Source organism: Narcine bancroftii, chromosome 10, assembly GCF_036971445.1.
Source record: "Narcine bancroftii isolate sNarBan1 chromosome 10, sNarBan1.hap1, whole genome shotgun sequence".
NCBI classification, from domain to species: Eukaryota; Metazoa; Chordata; class Chondrichthyes; order Torpediniformes; family Narcinidae; genus Narcine; species Narcine bancroftii.
Window position 1 is genome coordinate 34,291,252 of NC_091478.1, and position 18,399 is coordinate 34,309,650.

General features: G+C 42.2%; 1 protein-coding gene across 1 annotated transcript in view; it reads left to right on the forward strand.

The window, feature by feature from the left end:
- Window positions 1-17,573, forward strand: part of LOC138744435 (kinesin-like protein KIF20B) — a 262,166-nt gene extending 244,593 nt beyond the window's left edge. The window contains exons 37-38 of the transcript XR_011345532.1: window positions 11,469-11,619; window positions 17,412-17,573. The gene's annotated coding sequence lies outside the window, so the exon portion shown is untranslated. The remainder of the gene's footprint in view (window positions 1-11,468; window positions 11,620-17,411) is intronic.
- Window positions 17,574-18,399: the final 826 nt, after the last annotated feature.

Below are 18,399 nucleotides of genomic sequence, written 5' to 3' on the forward strand. Positions count from 1 at the left end.
GACAAAACTTTTGTCAAAGCAATGAGAATTAAAGGACTTTCACTGCTTTAACCTTATAATCTGGATAAAGCCAACATTTAATGAACATCCCATTTGTCTATGAGAATGTGTTTTTCCTTTTTATTTTTAAGATAATAAACAAAGGGGGCTGGGGGGGGGTGTTGATGGATCATATCATAGAACAACATGATCATATCAGAGAAGTATAAAATAACTTGTATAAGGGAATTTTATTTGTATAATTTTTCCATTCATTATTATTTTTAGACATACAACAAGTTATGATTTAATTGTTTAAGTATTATATTTATAGTATTTGATGTCCTGAATAAAAGTAAATTATGTAATAATTTATGGTTATGCTTCTAATTTACAATTGATATGTGATACGTATATGATTTGATTTATTTTATCATTAGTTTAGCTTGTGCAAAGGGTTTTTGTTAAACTCAGTAAAAATATTTTAAAAAGAAAAGAGAATGTGTTGGGGTGCCACCTTTATGAAGAGCTGCAGTCCATCTTGTGAAGCTTCTCCCTCAGTGCTATTTGGTCAGGTGTTTCAATTTAGAAACGTCAAAGGATTGGTGATTTTTTTTTTTCTGAGTTAGGAAGGGGAGCAACTTGGAGAGGAACCTATGGGGGGCAATTCTCTCCTGGACAGATTCTCCTTGCTCTTCTCAGTAGTTAAGAAAGTCAGTTCTGGAGGTGCTGACAGCTTATCCTGAACAGGTAACCGCAGTGCGCTTTGGAGATGCTACACATATTTCAGCTATTGAAGTCCAGTGCTGGAGGGAGTGAATGTTTAGGGCAATTGTAAGGGTGCCAATCAAGTGTTTATTTAAAAAAAATCCTGGACAGTGCTGAACTTCTTAGGGTTGACTGCACTCATCAGGAAACTGGAAAATATTCCATCACACTCCTGACATGCCTTGTACAAGATGCCAGGGTGAGATGCCCAGCCTCTGACCATGTCCTATAGCTATTCTGTTGATATGCCTGATTCAGCTGGGTCTCTCTTTAATGGCAATCCCCAGGATATTGATGATGGGGAATTCTTCAATGTTAACACATAAAATGACATGAGTGGGTAGTTTAGTGCACTCTTATTTGAGATGGCCAATTTTTGACATTTTGGTGGCATGTATCCTACTTGCCACCTATCTGGCCATGCCTGAATGTTCTCTTGGTCTTACTGAATGCGTGCATGGATTGCTTCTTTTGTTGAGGATTTGCCAATGGAATTGAGCACTGTCCAATCGAAGCAAACATTCTCACTGACTTTGGACAGAGGCGTGGCAAAAGGATTGAGAGTCTTTTGGGAAATAATTTTAAAGCAATGAGATAAAATATTGCAAAGGGTAAGCAGAAATGCATTCAGATCACAATCAAAGCAGCCATGACCTTACAGAACAGCAGAGCAGGGCTCAATGGCCCAAACCACCTACTTCTGCTCAGAATTCATGTGTTCCTTTAAGATGGAAATAGGCAGTGCTCATAATAGTATAGATCTTATTGATGTGGCTAGTTCAATGCCTGCTGGTGTTTGGACAGGACAGAAATTCTATATTTCAGACCTTCCCTTTGAAAACCCTGTTAGTTACTGAACAATTTGTGTCTAGTTTAACAGTGAGCAGACTATAGACACCCTGGTCTCCATGGACTAATGTTCTAATCCAGTGTGACTTCATGCATAGAAAATTAGCTCCCTTAAAATACATGCCAGAGAGAATGATATGGTTTTCAATATTAGTAAGTCATTTACTCGATATCTGATTGCTTCATTGTAAAATTGTTTTTTATGCTGAAAATGGCTATATAATCCATTTCCTCCTGTTTCTTTTGTAACATATATAAATGGTTCATTTGGTTTTTATAAATATGAGAGTTGCTTTTCTCAAACTGAAAATGCAAAACATTTTTCCTCCTAAGAATGAAATACATCACCGGTATACTCTGGGCGCTGGACCATATGAACATGAGGTATTAAAGTGAAAGATATTTGGATATGAAAAATTGTAATTAGACCCTGAAATGAGCAGACCCTCAGAAAAACAATACCTCTCATTCCACCCGGGCACTCTACAATCCAGTGACACGACCATTGAGTTTTCCAACTTTGTTGAACACCACCGCTGGTCTCCCCCAACTTACTCCCTGCGCTCCTTTATCTCCCTTTCTTTAACGCGCCCCACCCCCACACCACTGTAACCCAGCAGTTTCATTCCCTTCCCCAACTGGTTGCATCTGTCCATAACCCAAGGACAGATGTTAGAAGATGAAGCTTAAAACAATCTGCTGGAGCACTTCGGCAGGCTCAATCACATCTGTGGGAGAAAAAGATTGCTTCATGATGAAAGGTTCTGACCCAAAACCTTGACCATTCCTTTTGAGCCACTGATACTGCTGGACCCACTTTGGCAGATAGTTTTTTTGCACACCTTCTGGTTCTTCTATTCCCTCCCCTAACTGGTTCCACCTGCCCATCATCCCTCCCTCTCCTGTACTGGTTTCACTCATCACCTACCTTACTTACCAGCTTCCACTCCTGCAGCCTTTTGTTTCCACATCATTGACTCTATCTCCACTTTCCCCACCCCAGCTGGTTCCACCTGTTTCCCTCCCCCTTTTCCTCCTTATCCGACTCTACTTAGCACCTCCAGCTTCTATCTCCTGACAACCCCCCCCCCTTCAACCATCTAGCTTCAACTTATCCATTATCTCTCTTTCCTCACCTAGTTCCATCATGGCTATCCCTCATGGTCAAGGATGATGGACTTCATTTCATTGCTTGATTTATGGGTTCTCAAGTGGCTTTTGAGTCCAATCTTGGCTTTGAAAGATCTTCTGGATTCAGATCAGGTTGTTCTAGATGGCAAATCAGGCTTTGGTTGTTGGTGCCTCTCTTTTCTTCTAATTCTGTACATCTGTTGGCTTTGAAATTTGCTGTTTGAATGCTCCTTCTCAGATTATGGTTTGCCATAGTTTCTTGTCCTTGGCATTGCTTTCTTCATGCTGGCTTTGAAGATGTCCTTAAATCTTTTCTGTCATCTGCCTCTTTTACATTTGCCTTCTTTAAGTTAGGAGTAGAGGATTTGTTTCGGCAGATGTTCGTCTTTCATCTGAACAACATGACCACTCCGTCTCAGCTGGTTCTTGTTGATGCAAGCTTCAGTGCTTATTGTTTTTGCTTCATTTAGCACACTGACATCTTCTATCTTCCCAACTGATACTTAAGATGTTTCGAAGCTAGCATTGATGGAACTTTTCAAGTGGATTTAGTTGCCATCGGTATGTGGTCCAGGTTTCTGATGCATACGGGAACATTGGGATCACCACTGCTTTGTACACTAACATTTTGGTGCCTGTTCGGATGACACGATCATGAAAGACCCTTGCTCGGAGACACCCAAAAGCTGTTCCAGTACTTTTAAGACTATGTTGGATCTTGTCGTTAAGGTCGACATTGTCTGCCAACCTCCTGACTGACTCCTCCCTCTTTGCTGCCTATGTCTCCACTACACTCTCCGTCCTGATGGAAGGTTTCAACCCGAGATGTCGACTATCCTCTGTTTCCACAGATGCTGCTTACCTACTGAGTTCCTCCGGGGGTTTGCTTTTCTGCCTCAGATTCCATGCAGTGTAGCTCCTAATGTTCAGACCAGCCATTCTCAGTCTTTTCTTGTATGTTCCCCTTAGGACTCTGATCAAAGTTTATGGGCAGCTTTCCCTTTGAAAGCAGTCAAATTTAGTTGGGTACTTCTCTCCTACCAATTGAATAAAAAATGAACAAATATTGTTTGATTTCAGTCTGGGGCCCCCATTAAATATGGGGGGGGGGGGTGGGATTCATGGGGTCATATGGTCCCCATTGAGAATGGCTGCTTTGAACTTTCCCGATTCTATAACATGACCTGAATTACCAATATGTAATTATCAATATATATGTAAAATTGATAAGGAATCTACAAGAGGCAACATGCTCCGAGCTGCACACACACTTTGTGTGTATGTGATGAGAGAGGGATAGATAGATAGACAGATAGACTGATAGATAAGCAGATGGATGGATAGAAAAACAGACAGACAAACCGACCCTGATGAAATGCTCTGATTCCAAATGTCGATAATTCTCTCTCCCACTGATGATGTTCCACCAAATTAGTTTCTCCAGCAGATTGTTTTATCTGCACTAAACTTCAATGTCTTTTGTGGAAAGATCCAAAAAGAAATAGTTTGATGATTTATATAGTTTTTCCATCTGTGCTCCAAATAATGTGCTCTAACTCACGATTTTTTTGTTTTCCTCTATTCACAAAATAGAGTTGAATTCTTCTTAATGAACATCATTAGCGACTTAAAAAGGCAACATTGCAGCAGAAATCACTTAAGGATATGTCATTGCCATGGCAATATATTGATGGCAGCAACAACAAAACCAACTATAACAGCAGCAGGCACTAACTTGATACTTCACAGATTCACATGGAAGAAAAGTTGTAAATGATTAAAATTTTTAAATGAGTTCTAAAAGCAAATGGTGAGATTTAGAAACAAAATAAATTGCACTGTGAATCTCACGCATGGGGCTGCAGACATCACTGTCAACTTTGCGGCATATACAAGAAGGTATCCCCAAAAGGACAGTTTAGGAATATATTAAATCACTGGGGAGGGGTGAAAGGATAAGGAGTATTCAGATATATGATGGAGAGAATATTTAAACTGAATTAGCGTTTATGAAATGTAAATAAACAAGGTTAGAGATAAAAGGCAAATTGAGCAATTTACGGATGGGGTTTGGCATTGGGGCTTAGATTGAGCTGAAAATTTCAAAGCATCCAGGATGGGACTGAATGACATAATTAAATATAATGGGAGTGCGGTTAAGGTAGATGTGGAGGAGGGCAATAATACGGAGTTTGTAGTAGCTGGATTTGCTGAGGGAGAGGGAGTAGAGCTTGAAATCCAACTCCAGTTTAGACAGAACATCAGGTTCTGCATGAGATTTGACTGAGGGAAAGAAATTATGGCAAGATTACTTACTTTATGCCTGAGTCAGTGCTGGATTTAAATATGGGCTGAGCGGGTTGCAGCCTAGGGCCTCATAATCTAGGGGGACCTCGGCCTCCTGCCAGAATTTTAAAAAAATTTACAATTAATTTTATTTAAATTGTAGCAATAAAAACCAAGGGTGTACCTAGGCCAAAATAATGTGCAAGCACAAGTACAAAGTTCAGGAACATATTGATGGGAATGCCGAATGCACTTGCCCTTATTTTACTATTAAGGCCCAGTTACTTCGTAACATTGAACATGTATGTATAACAGTTACACAAGCTTTCACATGGGATTTTTCCCCATGGCTGATTCTCAGATTCCCACAGTCGCGCACGCTGACGGGAGCTCTGAGATTACTGATCATCATTAGAGTGTGAGTTTTGAGAAGTGAGGATTCTTTTATATCATTGTGAATCACAATAATATTTAATTTTGACTTTTTTGTGAAAATAATAAGTCAGGGATATGAAAGTGGTGTTACTAAACGAAAGCGACAAAAAGAACAGCAGGAAATATTGAAGCGTTTAAAGCCAATCATGTCATATGGCTTTGTACAGCAGGCAGAAACAGCCCTACATAATCCATCAGGTACTGAACATTTGTGTTAATAAGTAGTAGACAATCAAATCAACTACACTGAACAGTCTGAGCAGACTGAAGAACAACCAGTTTATAAACAGAACACAGCCTCGACAAGCACTGACGTCATCACACACTGATGTCACATGGCCGGTTCGATGCCTCCTGGGAGTTGTAGTGCCGCTACACCCTCCTATTTCCTCATCAGACTCAATGTCACACTTTTTTGTGTAAAGCATCTTGAAACATTTTTCCTTTTCAGCTGCTAAATAAAAGCAAAGGATCACTGTCATTGAACAAATGAGGTCCTGTCAGTTCTTCCGAGCCAAAAGATGTGGTTTGCTTTTCACTTCTCTGCATCTTACCGTTTTGCTACTTTTAAATGAGTTGAGGAAAATTTGGGTACTCATGTGGGAAAGCATTTGCTGCAAGTTGTACTCTGGGTCAATAGATTTCATTTCCAGAAGGTGAGCTGCATTGGCAGGTGGTACTCTTATATGCGGTTAACACCAAAGACCAATCTCTTTGGTGTTAACATCTCCCCGAAACCAAAGCCTACTTAATGATCTATTCATACTTGATATATTTTATTCATCTGCTCTTTCACTTTTGCGGACAAATAAGCTTATTCTTATAAATGATTAGGAATATTAACAGTTACACAAAGAGAAATCAGTATAACTCCTGGGCGTTGGTAGATGGCGGATAAGTATATTTTCCAGTTGCTTAAGATTTTCTCTTACAATGCCTAACTAATGCTCTAGAAACACCTTGTGTGGTTATTTCAATGTGTCCACTGCGATTCCAGTGGCCATAATTAGTGACCCCGACGAGTCCAAAAACGTATTTTTGGACAAACACTGACTCTGCAGCTATTGCCGTGAAGCTACCGCCTTTCTGGACAGCTGAGCCTGAACTGTGGTTCCAACAGGCTGAAGCACAATTTCAGCTTTGCAAAGTTGAATTGGACACCACTTGTTATTACCATCTTGTCCGTGCCCTAGAGCAGGCCGACACTAAGAGGGTCGGTGACTTCCTTTGGGATCCACCACATACCAACAAGTATGATGCTTTAAAAGCACTTTTATTATCTGTATATGGTACATCCCAAAGGGAAAGGGCAGCCGAACTACTACATTTCAATGGGTTGGGAAACCGTGCCCCTTCAGAACTAATGGATGAAATGCTGTTCCTGGCAGCTGGTAAAAGGCCCAATATGTTATTCGAGCAGCTCTTTTTAGAGCTAATGCCAGATGATAATTAGGCTCTTGTTATCCAAGTGTTCATTTGAAGATCCAAGGGCTGTAGTGGCAGTCTATGGCTGGCTAAAAAGCACAGCAAGGGAAGGCAAGTCTGCACAACCAACCCCTCCGATATTGACCTCATGTCACACTCTAGTGTTCTTAAAGCATTACTCCCTACAAGCAGGCAATGCCCCAAGACAAACAAGCACCTGTGGACACCTCGTCTTGGTGTTATTACCATAGGTTTTGGGGAGTAAATGCCTGCAAGAGCCTTCCACCCTGCCTATTTGCAGGAAACACTCAGGCCAACCACAAGCAAGGGCTGCGGCAGTTGGTGAGAAACCTGCTAGCTTACTGTATGTATGGGACCAGTTGTTCCAGCAAAAATTTCTGGTGGACACAGGTTCAGAAGTTGGTGTATTTCCACCCACCGGTTTTGAAAAACGCCATCCTACCCCAGACCTGCAACTATGAGCAGTTAACAGTTCCAACATTCCGACCTTTGGCACCAGGAAGATGAATGTCAAGTTCGAGAATTATCTCTACACTTGGCCATTTATTAAAGCAGCATCGGCTAATAGATAGAAATGCTTTTCAGACTAATCCTCTGGCAGATGCCTATACCCCTGCTCTGAGCCTTCAAACATTAGGTAAACCTGTAGATGAATTCTCCATGCTGTTGGAAGATTTCCCTGAAATTACAACTCTACAGATTTCTGCCTCCACTGTAAAGCACAGTGTCACTCATCACATTTATATTAAGGGCCCTTCTATCTATGCTAAAGTGTGCCACTTGCCTCCTGAGAAGCTGCATTTAGCCAAGGAAGAGTTTGCCAAAATGGAGGAACTAGGCATAATTTGTCGGTCTGACAGTCCCTGGGCATCTCCATTTCATATGGCCCTGAAATACAATGGATGTTGGCGACCTTGTGGAGATTAGAGGTGGCTTAACGATGCCACCATCCCAGATCATTATCATATTCAGGAGTTCTTGGCTAAAAGATCTTCTCCAAAATAAACGGTGTGTGGCTATCACCAAGTACTAGTAGAGCCAAGTACTAGTAGACATACCAAAAACAACAATAAACAGCAATAAATACTCAATTTGGGTTGTTCTAATTTTTACGAATGCTATTCGGATTAAAGAATGTTGCTTAATCATTTCAGGGTAATGGATGCTTTAGGACGTGATATGACCAATGTCTTCATTTATCTCAACGACATTTTAGTGACCAGTAGGACAAATGAAGAACATGTGAAACATCTTTGTATACTTTTTATTAGTCTTCAAGTTTGGACTGACCATCAATCTGGATAAATGCATTTTTAGACAAGAAATGATTGATTTCTTGGGGCATAGGATTACTCAGGAAAGTGTGACTCTGCTGTTACAGTTAAAAGCCTGCAGAAAATTTTGGGAATGGTAAATTTTTAACCATCGGTTTCTTTCAGGAGTAGCTCATATCATAAAGCCTCTTTTCGATTTACTGTCCACAAATGCCAGAACCATCCATTGGACTGAAGAGGGAAACCATGCCTTCTTGAAGGTGAAAGATTTGCTGACTCATGCCACTATGGTCAGCTACCCAGTTATAAATGCAGCCACCACCCTTCCTACAGACAGTTCCAGTATGGCCGTAGAGGTGCACTTCATCATTATGTCAATGGAAACAGTTAGCATTCTTCAGCCGCCATCTTCATGAAACAGAGAAGAAACACAGTATGTTTGATAAGGAGATTTTGGTCATTTATTTGACTATTTGAATCTTCCATTATTTTTTGGGAGTGCAGAGATTTTACTATGTACATCAACCACAAGCCCATATATTTGCATTTTCCAAGGTCGCAGACCCCTGCTCAGCACAACGGCAATTATCCAATCATTTCAGAATTCTACACAAAAATACAACATATTTCCGGAAAAGACAATGTAGTAGCTGATGCATTTTTCCACTCTGGTCCACTCAAGGTTTGATCTGTAGATCAGATATTGACTACACAGCATTGGTCTGCTTCCTGTTTCAAGACGATACAGTTATCTTTTTACAGTAATAGACAGGTTTACGCGATGGCCCGAGGTCGAGCCTATGGTAGATGCTAATGCAGACACTTATGCTCAGGCGTTCCTTAGTTCCTGGGTGTCAGGTTTTGGTTTACTGGCGCATGTTTCTTCAGATAGAGGACCACAATTTATTTCCTCGTTGTGGTCGTCCTTGTCTCGCTTGCTCAATACAATAATTCATCATCCCCTGACCAATGGAATTGTGGAAAAATTTCATCGACATCTCAAGTCAGCCATAATGGCTTGGTTAGAGGGCCCGAACTAGGCTGATGAGCTGCCCTGGGTATTACTGGGCGTTAGAACAACTCCAAAGGAGGACCGCCAAGCTTCATCTGCGGAGCTCGTTTACAGGTGATTCCTGTACCATCGATGATCCTAAGGAACTGTTGAGCAGGCTAAGGGAGACCATAGGAAAATTTACCCCTATACCACCAAAGGCCTGAAGACCTCAAAAACTGTGAATATGTCTTTGTCCAAAGGGGAAGACTTGGTCAACCTTTACAGATGCCCTATGAAGGACCTTATGGGATACTCAGACAAATTAGGTCAACCTGTATTCTGGACATTGGAGGGAAGGCACAGTCTTTCACTATTGACAGATTTAAACCAGCTAACGATGTCAAGTCTTCCCCATTGCAGCAGCTAACAGTCTGTCACAGAGGTTGACAGCATAAAAGATAGACAAACCTTTCTGCCATATCGCACTACAACATCCAGGAGGCACCGAAGCAGCCATGTGACACCAGTGCATGATGTCGTTAGCACATGTCGAGCGTGTGATTCTGGCTTTTAAACGGTTGTGCGGGTGATGAAGAGTAAATCCGTTTGATTCACTCTAGAAACACCTTGTGCTATTTCATTGTGTCTACGGTGATTCCAGAGGCCATAAGGGCAGCCAACTGGAAGTTGCACAAAGTCTTTAGTTGTCTGTTTTGAACTAGGCATAATAGAATCGACCCTGTTGAATTCCTTTTCACACACAGTTCCATTGTGGAACAGATCACTGTGAGGAATGAAAATGAATGTCATTGTGCTTGCTTCAGCAACAGGATGTTTTTGATTCTACAGGTGGGAAGAATGAAATTTAGAATACATGAGAGACCCAAGCAATGCAGAATGTTTGACCATTCGGTGGAGGAGGGATGAACTTGCAGACAGATTTGATTACACAATAAGACAATTCTCCAAGTTTCTTAGAAAGGTTTAATAATTTAGTTGGCTGATGAAACATTATCTGTTCTGTTATCAAATAAACATGTTTTACCTTGAATATGAAAGGTAACAGTTAACTAAGGAGCACCCAGGTAGTCTTCCTTGCCCTATTTCTCATTCACTCAACATTGTTGACAAAAAGATATTTAGTCTGCTTCCACATAAACTTCATAAAACTTCCACATAAAATCCTATCCAAGACCAGGGAAAAGATCTGGAATTAAAGGTGACAAAAGAGGCTCCAAAGTTTCTTTTGTACATGCCATATGAAACTACTTGTTCCTTGTTACACATTTGGAATAAAATTAAATAAATGAAGGATGAGTTTGTGCCATATAAATATGTACAGATGAAATCACAATCTTACTTCCTGAAGCTTCCTAAGTACATTAAAAACACTGATTGAAATTTAAGTAAAATTAACACAAGGTTAATAAATAATTAACCATAAAGAGGAAGAAAAATATAAAAGAGAATTGTGGAAAGATAGATATTGTCAGATATGCATCCAGTCAGAATGACAGGTAGATAAACAATCAGACAGACCTGTAGATAGATAGTTAATATTGTACATGGGTGCTGTCCATTCCTTCCACATCACAAAGGCAGATTTATTGTTGGATTCACTGAGAGTGACTCTCAGTGACTCCCAGGAAAGTGGGAGGACCATTGGTCACAGGGAAATGTGGGAAAATGGCATGGTGGGATTATCCTGAGAACTGGAATATGGGCTGAATCTCTTCTATCTATGGTATGAGGCAAAATAAACTATAGGTTCAAAATTAATTCTGAAATGTTACTCAAACCACATATTTTGTGGTTAAGAGTCAAAGTGGGAATCATATTGGTGAAATTATTTGCCTGGAAACAGCAAATGCCTACCATATGTCTGAGAGTCGATATGATACACATGCTGATTGCAAGCCAGTGCTCCAAATGGAACACAATGGTTCAATTAATACCCCCTTTTAACCTTGGATGACTTTCACCAGCAGGAGGGGCCTCTCCACCTGTCCTATTTAAAATATCACCAACTATCTTTAGATCATTTGCTGATTTCTATTGAATATTTGTACACATTTTTTTGGGTGCCTTTTAGACATCTTTAATGTAACTAAAGTCTCCTGCACAAAGAGCTGATAGACTTTGTTTTGACGTTAAGGCTTCAGTGCAAATCAATTGTTTTCTCATAGCTACCATGCCCTTGACATGTTATGCACTGAATTCTTCTAGGCCATCTACTATTGCTTAAGATGGCTCGTTGAAGCTTTTGATTTAAAAGAGATCTGTTGACAGTGCATTTGCTTTTGTAGATGGAAAAGTGGAGTGAGCATGTGGCTTTGCAAACATCATGAGCTTCCCCTCTGTGTGGGATGGCAGTTTCTGAATGCACATCACATTATGGGCACAGCAAGTCAGCTTTAAGAAACCTGAGGCTGAAGGAGCAGCATGGTTAGTGTAGAGGTAAGCACTCGTCTACTGCAGTGACCTCCAGGTTGAACCTGTGCTCTCTTTAAGGAGTCTGTACATTCTCTCTCTGCCTGTATCCGTTTCCTCTGGGCTCTCTGGTTTTCTCCCACATTCCGCAGACATACAGGTTTAGTAGATTGATTGGTCACGTGAGCTCATGAGCTGGAATGGCTTGTTATTGCGCTGTATCTCTAACAAGAGGAACTCCAGTACCTTAAATCGAGTTGGAATGTGACCATAATCAGTGGATCATGTCAGTTATCAGCCCAATATCCCAGCAGGAATTATGATACCATCATTCAAGAGATTCAAGATTCAATTTATTGTCATGTAATAAAGACAGTGCAAAATTACATCAAATTTGATTTTGTCTGCTATGAGGCAGAGATTCACCATGGGCAGAAATTGCCCGAAGTGCCTCTTTGTGGTGATACACCACTAGCCTACTGCAGGGGGCGACCTGTGTACCTGCAGGAAGATCACCAGAGGACAGACCACACCTAGCCGGCTGTCAGTCAGCTGACCTGAATGGACCAAGCCCCACCCAGTCGACTGCTAATCATCCGCCGGGATATAAGCCACATCCGGTCCCTCGAGGTCAGTCACATGGAGTTGCAACTAACTGCAGCAGAGACTTTAAGTAGAATAAACCCTTTTGTTCAGTCTTCCGAATCTTCTGCCTGCTTACTGTCACTACAGTGCATCGCACTCTTACAGTCAGAGAAAGAGAAACAAAAAAAGAGTTCCCTCACAGTCACCGAGTGTCCATGGATTCACCTCCAGTGCCCCCGCAGCCACACAGAGCCCAGTCTAAACCATCAGCAGTCCGAGCTCCAGATCCGAACATCCGACATGATCAGGAATCCTTCAGCACCCTCTTACATCCCAGTTTCGATGCCTGACACCCCTTCAGCCAGTCTCCAGCAGTCCACAGCCCGGTGTGAATCCCTTCACCACAGTTGCCAGCAGCCCACAGCCTTCATGAGTTCCTTACCTCAAGACGCCAACAACCTGCCGCCTTTGTGTTCTTCACCCTCAGAACTCCTCACTGGTCAGCCGCCGTGGTCACCACCCCATGGGTCAACTCCTCTGTTTGTCCTTCTCACACTGGGGCCCTGCACCAGTCCTTTGCTTCCCTGGTGTCTGTCATCCCTCGTAGCTGCTGCCGATCATAGACACTGCCATCTTGGGTACAAACCCGTGGTTGCAGCATTTTTAAATAAAACAACCATCAGCTCCATTTACACAGAGCTCAAGGCAGTTGGACTGGGCAGTTGGACACCATGGGGGTGCTGTGACTCCACTCTCTACTCTCCACAGGGCTGCACCAGCTTCTACCATCTTTCACCTGCTGTGCCAGCTGCATTTGACCACCTACCATAGACCAAATGGCACCTAAAGGGTGGCAAGGATTATCCAATCACCACATAGCTCCTGTACACTATTTTTCAATGTCTGCTGGATCATAGTATTTCTTGCACCTGTTGGAACCGTATTTAAATAATGCAGGTGATCTTAACTGTTGCTAACCATCATGTAAAATGAGTGTTCTCTGGTACGGCTACTCAAAGAAACTGTGTATAAGTGAATGGCATGAGGTAGCCGTTGAGTTATTTATTTTATTTTTCCATGAGAGAAAGCTAGCATTTATTAACCACTCCAAATTTGCAGTGAAAGCGAGTCACTTCAGAAGGCTCCTACTAGTCAGGTTTGTGGCCATGTAAGGCTGACTGGGTAAAGGCAGCAGGATTTCTTCCCTGAAGATCTTAAGTAAACAGATAGAATTTTACAACAGCCTGGGACTTTCATCACAGATTACATTTTATTTCACATTTATTTAACAACAAGTATTTATTTATCCCAGAAGTCAAATGGAATTTGAATTCATATCTTCAGATCAATAGTCCATGAACCTGGATGCTGTAATGTACTTTGGCGCTTTCTAACCAGAACAAAATCTATGGGATGCTGAGAGTTTCAAAACAAAGGTGTGTACTTCATTCTAGTCTACCTGCAAGGCACACTGGCAGGATAGGAGTGTGTGCATTGCATACTATCTTCTTCTTTCTTTGGCTTGGCTTTGCAGACGAAGATGTATGGAGGAGTAAATGTCCACGCCACCTGCAGGCTCGTTTGTGGCTGACAAGTCCGATGCGGGACAGGCAGACACGGTTGCAGGGGAAAATTGGATGGTTGGGGTTGGGTGTTGGGTTTTTCCTCCTTTGTCTTTTGTCAGTGAGGTGGGCTCTGCGGTCTTCTTCAAAGGAGGTTGCTGCCCGCCGAACTGTGAGGCACCAAGATGCACGATTTGAGGCGAGATCAGCCTACTGGCGGTGGTCAATGTGTCTGGCACCAAGAGATTTCTTTAGGCAGTCCTTGTACCTCTTCTTTGGTGCACCTCTGTCACAGTGGCCAGTGGAGAGCTCGCCATATAACACGATCTTGGGAAGGCGATGGTCCTCCATTCTGGAGACGTGACCCACCCAGCGCAGCTGGATCTTCAGCAGCGTGGACTCGATGCTGTCGACCTCTGCCATCTCGAGTACTTCGATGTTGGAGATGAAGTCGCTCCAATGAATGTTGAGGATGGAGCGGAGACAACGCTGGTGGAAGCGTTCTAGGAGCCGTAGGTGATGCCGGTAGAGGACCCATGATTCGGAGCCGAACAGGAGTGTGGGTATGACAACAGCTCTGTATACACTTATCTTTGTGAGGTTTTTCAGTTGGTTGTTTTTCCAGACTCTTTTGTGTAGTCTTCCAAAGGCGCTATTTGCCTTGGCGAGTCTGTTGTCTATCTCGTTGTCGATCCTTGCATCCGATGAAATGGTGCCCCCCCCACATCTCCACCGGCACACAAAACTTACTAACATAAATACCCTTCAGAGGCTTGTCCAGTAACTTAAAAATTGCTGCTGTGCATAGACATTTCTACATTATGCAATTTAACCCTTTATGGTTCTTCTGCCTTTTCTAGAGTATAATCAATGTGCCAATATTATGACAAATATGATTTTTTAAATTGATATTTTTAAACTTCCTTTTCATCACCAAGAAATCTTGTCTTTGCTAGCTAATGAATGCATTTAACTCTGTCCTGCTGTGGGGAAAAAAACCTTTTAGATAAGTTGCTTGAAAACTGAGACAAGTCATTTTGAAACTCCAAATATCCTGTCCCTTCCCGCTGCCACAATTTGGTATCCATTGGCAAGTAATTTTTGTCTCAGTTTTTCTTTTTCGAGGAGTGTGGCTTGCTGTGCAAGTTATTAGTAATACACAACAGGGACATAATCTGACTCGATCACATTAGCTCACATGGTCTCACCCTATTGCCTTTGTTCCACCTATTTTTTCTGATCTGCTCCGCAACTGGACGTCAAACTGATTTTCACTTCTTCCCATTCTTAGAGCTAAGATGTAACGCTGTTTCTCTTTCCATCGATCCTGCCTGACCTGTTGAGTGTTTTAGAATTTCCAGCATTTGCGGTATTTTGGCATTCTTCAGCAACTAATGATCAGCCAGATACGGCCTTCCCCATTTAAGTCTGAAAGCAAATCAAAACTAAAAACGTGCAGGGAATTCAGGACTGTATGAGAGGATGTTGATCCCTATTTCAGTAAGTTACTAGGCATGAACAATAAAAGCAGTAGTACCAGATGTAATAGGAGGGTTATTGCTATGAGCAGAGGAATTTCAGTCATTTTCAAGTAGCTGTGTCATATGTTTCATAAAAAGAACTCCTTTGCATAATTAAGTTAAAGATTTGTCCCTAAAGTTCCTGCCTTTTGTTTTCCATCAGCAATACATGTGCTCCAGTTTTGTGTTCTTAGGTGAAAATTTATAGCAGGGTGACTTTTAATCGTGGAATTTTGTCCAGATTTTGTGGTGTCTGCACCTTGTACGGCAGGGTGCTCGATGAAGTAGGATCATCATTGCCATGGTGATAGGTGGGCTGCACACAGAGCCCGACAATCAGCATGAGGGTGGCTGTTGTGCTTGTTTAGTGGCATAAGCCTGCTTTTTCAGGGTACTGATGTCACAGAAAGTCGTTATTCTCCATGAGTTGCTATGGTTACAGTTGGCACTTGCTGCCCCCGAATACTGCACGACAGTTGCATGAATGATTTCCAAATGCCACCAGTTCAGAGGAAGCTCTCTTTGCATTATTATCTCCTGTGCAGTATATCCAGCTCATTGCATGCTCTGCAGAACTCCAGGATTATTATTTATCACATGATGTTATTTGTGATTCCCACGATGTGATTTATCGGCAAAGAAAATTTAACAAGGACTTTTCAGTTTGCAGCAGAGATAATTAATATTTCCAAATGAATTTCCACAAATTGCTGTTAACTGTTCACGGCAATAACCTGAGCAGCAAAAGGGCTGCAGGAAGGAGAAACAAAAGTGCAGAGGAAGCAGAAAAGGACAACAGAAAACAGAGAAAGAATATTGCAGATTGTAAGGTAAAACATCATGAGATGGGAATGTGTAGGGAGTTACCCTGTACAGGGCTGTAACAAGAAGGGGAGGTGTCCTTGTACTCCTGTTAGGTAAAACATCATGAGATGGGAATGTACAGGGCTGTAACAAGATGTGAATGCATCCTTGTACTTACAAGATAAGAGAGACATTGATGGATTGAGAGGCAGGAAGCTAGCAGGGAAAGGATAGCAACAGTTTTAGTCATTGGACAAGTAATGATATGATGATGTTCTAAGCACATATCCAAGGGTATAAAAAATCACCATTTTGCTGATAACGGCAGAATGCATTCTCCGACTAACATGGTTAGTCGCAAGTGTTACAATCCGGTAATAAAGAACAAAGAACCCTGATTTCGACTCAGCCTGGTGTTTGTCTCACTCATTCATGAACAAAGCAGACCTAACAAGATAGAAATGAAATTTAATGGAAGAAAATTGCAATGGTGATTAGTTTGATAATGGAATTGCAAAGAAGGTGGATGAGCCCCTCTGTTGGCTGCACAGCTCTCATCTGCTTAATGGACCCACCTGTTGATGCACCAACACAATCACACAAACTGATCACCATCTTTTGTAAGCTTTATCTCCAACATTTTCACACCTGATTCCCTTATCCCATGATTGCATTGGCTATACATTTATTGATATCTGCATTGAACAGGATGTAGGGATGGGAATACTCTGTGCTGTTCACCTTGTGACAGGATGATATCACTCAACTAGAAAGGGTATAAGAACATGAGGTTGTTTCTGTGAGTGAGAAGGTTGAATGGAGGCTGGATAGGTTGAAATTTTTTACCCTGGAGTAAAGGAGACTGAAAGGGTGACCTTATAGAGCAGGGGTGTTAGTTTGTTTATAGTTATATATGCCTAAAGAAATCTCTTGGTGCCTGCCACATTGACCACCGCCAGTGGGCTGATATCGCCTCAAACCGTGCATCTTGGCGCCTCACAGTTTGGCGGGCAGCAACCTCCTTTGAAGAAGACCGCAGAGCCTACCTCACTGACAAAAGGCAGAGGAGGAAAAACCCAACACCCAACCCCAACCCACCAATTTTCCCCTGCAACCGCTGCAATCGTGTCTGCCTGTCCCGCATCGGACTTGTCAGCCACAAACGAGCCTGCAGCTGACGTGGACTTTTTACCCCCTCCATAAATCTTCGTCCGCGAAGCCAAGCCAAAGAAAGAAGATATAGCATTAAATAGTGTTTTAATTATTACAAAACACATGAAATGGTTAACCAATGCAAATGCAACTCCAGTATTTAATGTTATTCAGAAACTCTTCTATTTACCTCCAGGAAGATCTGCAGGTCAAGCCATGTGATTGAGAGTGAACACCTGCTGCCCAGGTCTCCCAACTATCCTCCTCACCAATGTCTGTTCCCTGGAGAGAAAAATGGGCCACGTTCGGCTCCAGAGGTCTGCGCAAGCACGAGGACAGGGACTGCTGTGTTTTGGTCTTCACTGAAATGTGGCTCAGTGACAGAGTCCTGGACACTGCCATTCAGCTGGATGGGGCTCACTTTATTTCAGGCTGACAAAGATGCTGTTCTGTATGGTAAAGTCTGTAGTGGTGGCCTGTGCATTTACTTCAACACAGAATGATGCAAGGACTCTGTTCTAGTCTCCAGTCATGGCTCAGCACTGGTGGAATTTTGACTGTCAGATGTAGACCCTTTAAGATACAGCAGAAATTTAACACAGTCCTTGTAGTTGGAATAAACATCCCTCCACCCCACAACGATAATGCTAAGGAGGAAATCTGGGAACTGCATTGGGCTTTAAGCGAACTACAGATCACACACCCTGATGGACTGTTTATTATCGGTGGGGATTTCAACCAGGCGAACCTCAAGTCCAAGCTACCTAAATTTAATCAGTATGTGGACTTTCCTACGAGATGGGCGAACATGTTGGATCTTGTGTTTACAAACATTTCCAATGCGTATTGGGCGGAGCCCTGCCCCCACCTCAGAAACTTAGACTACATTTCTGTAATGCTAATTCCAGCATACAATCCACTCGTCCGATGCTCCAGACCAATTCTGAAGCCAGTTAAAACCTGGCCAGCAGGAGCCATCCATGCACTTCAGATGAGGTGCAGTCATTAACTGACTGGTGCAGAGCCAACAACCTGTATGCTAATAAAACAATAAGATGGTTATCAACTTCAGGAAGGACTGGGAGTTCATGCTCCATTGATAGCTCTACCATTAAGGTTGTCAAGATTACCAAGTTTCTTGGTGTGCACTTGGTGAAGAATCTCACCTGGTCCCTTAACACCAG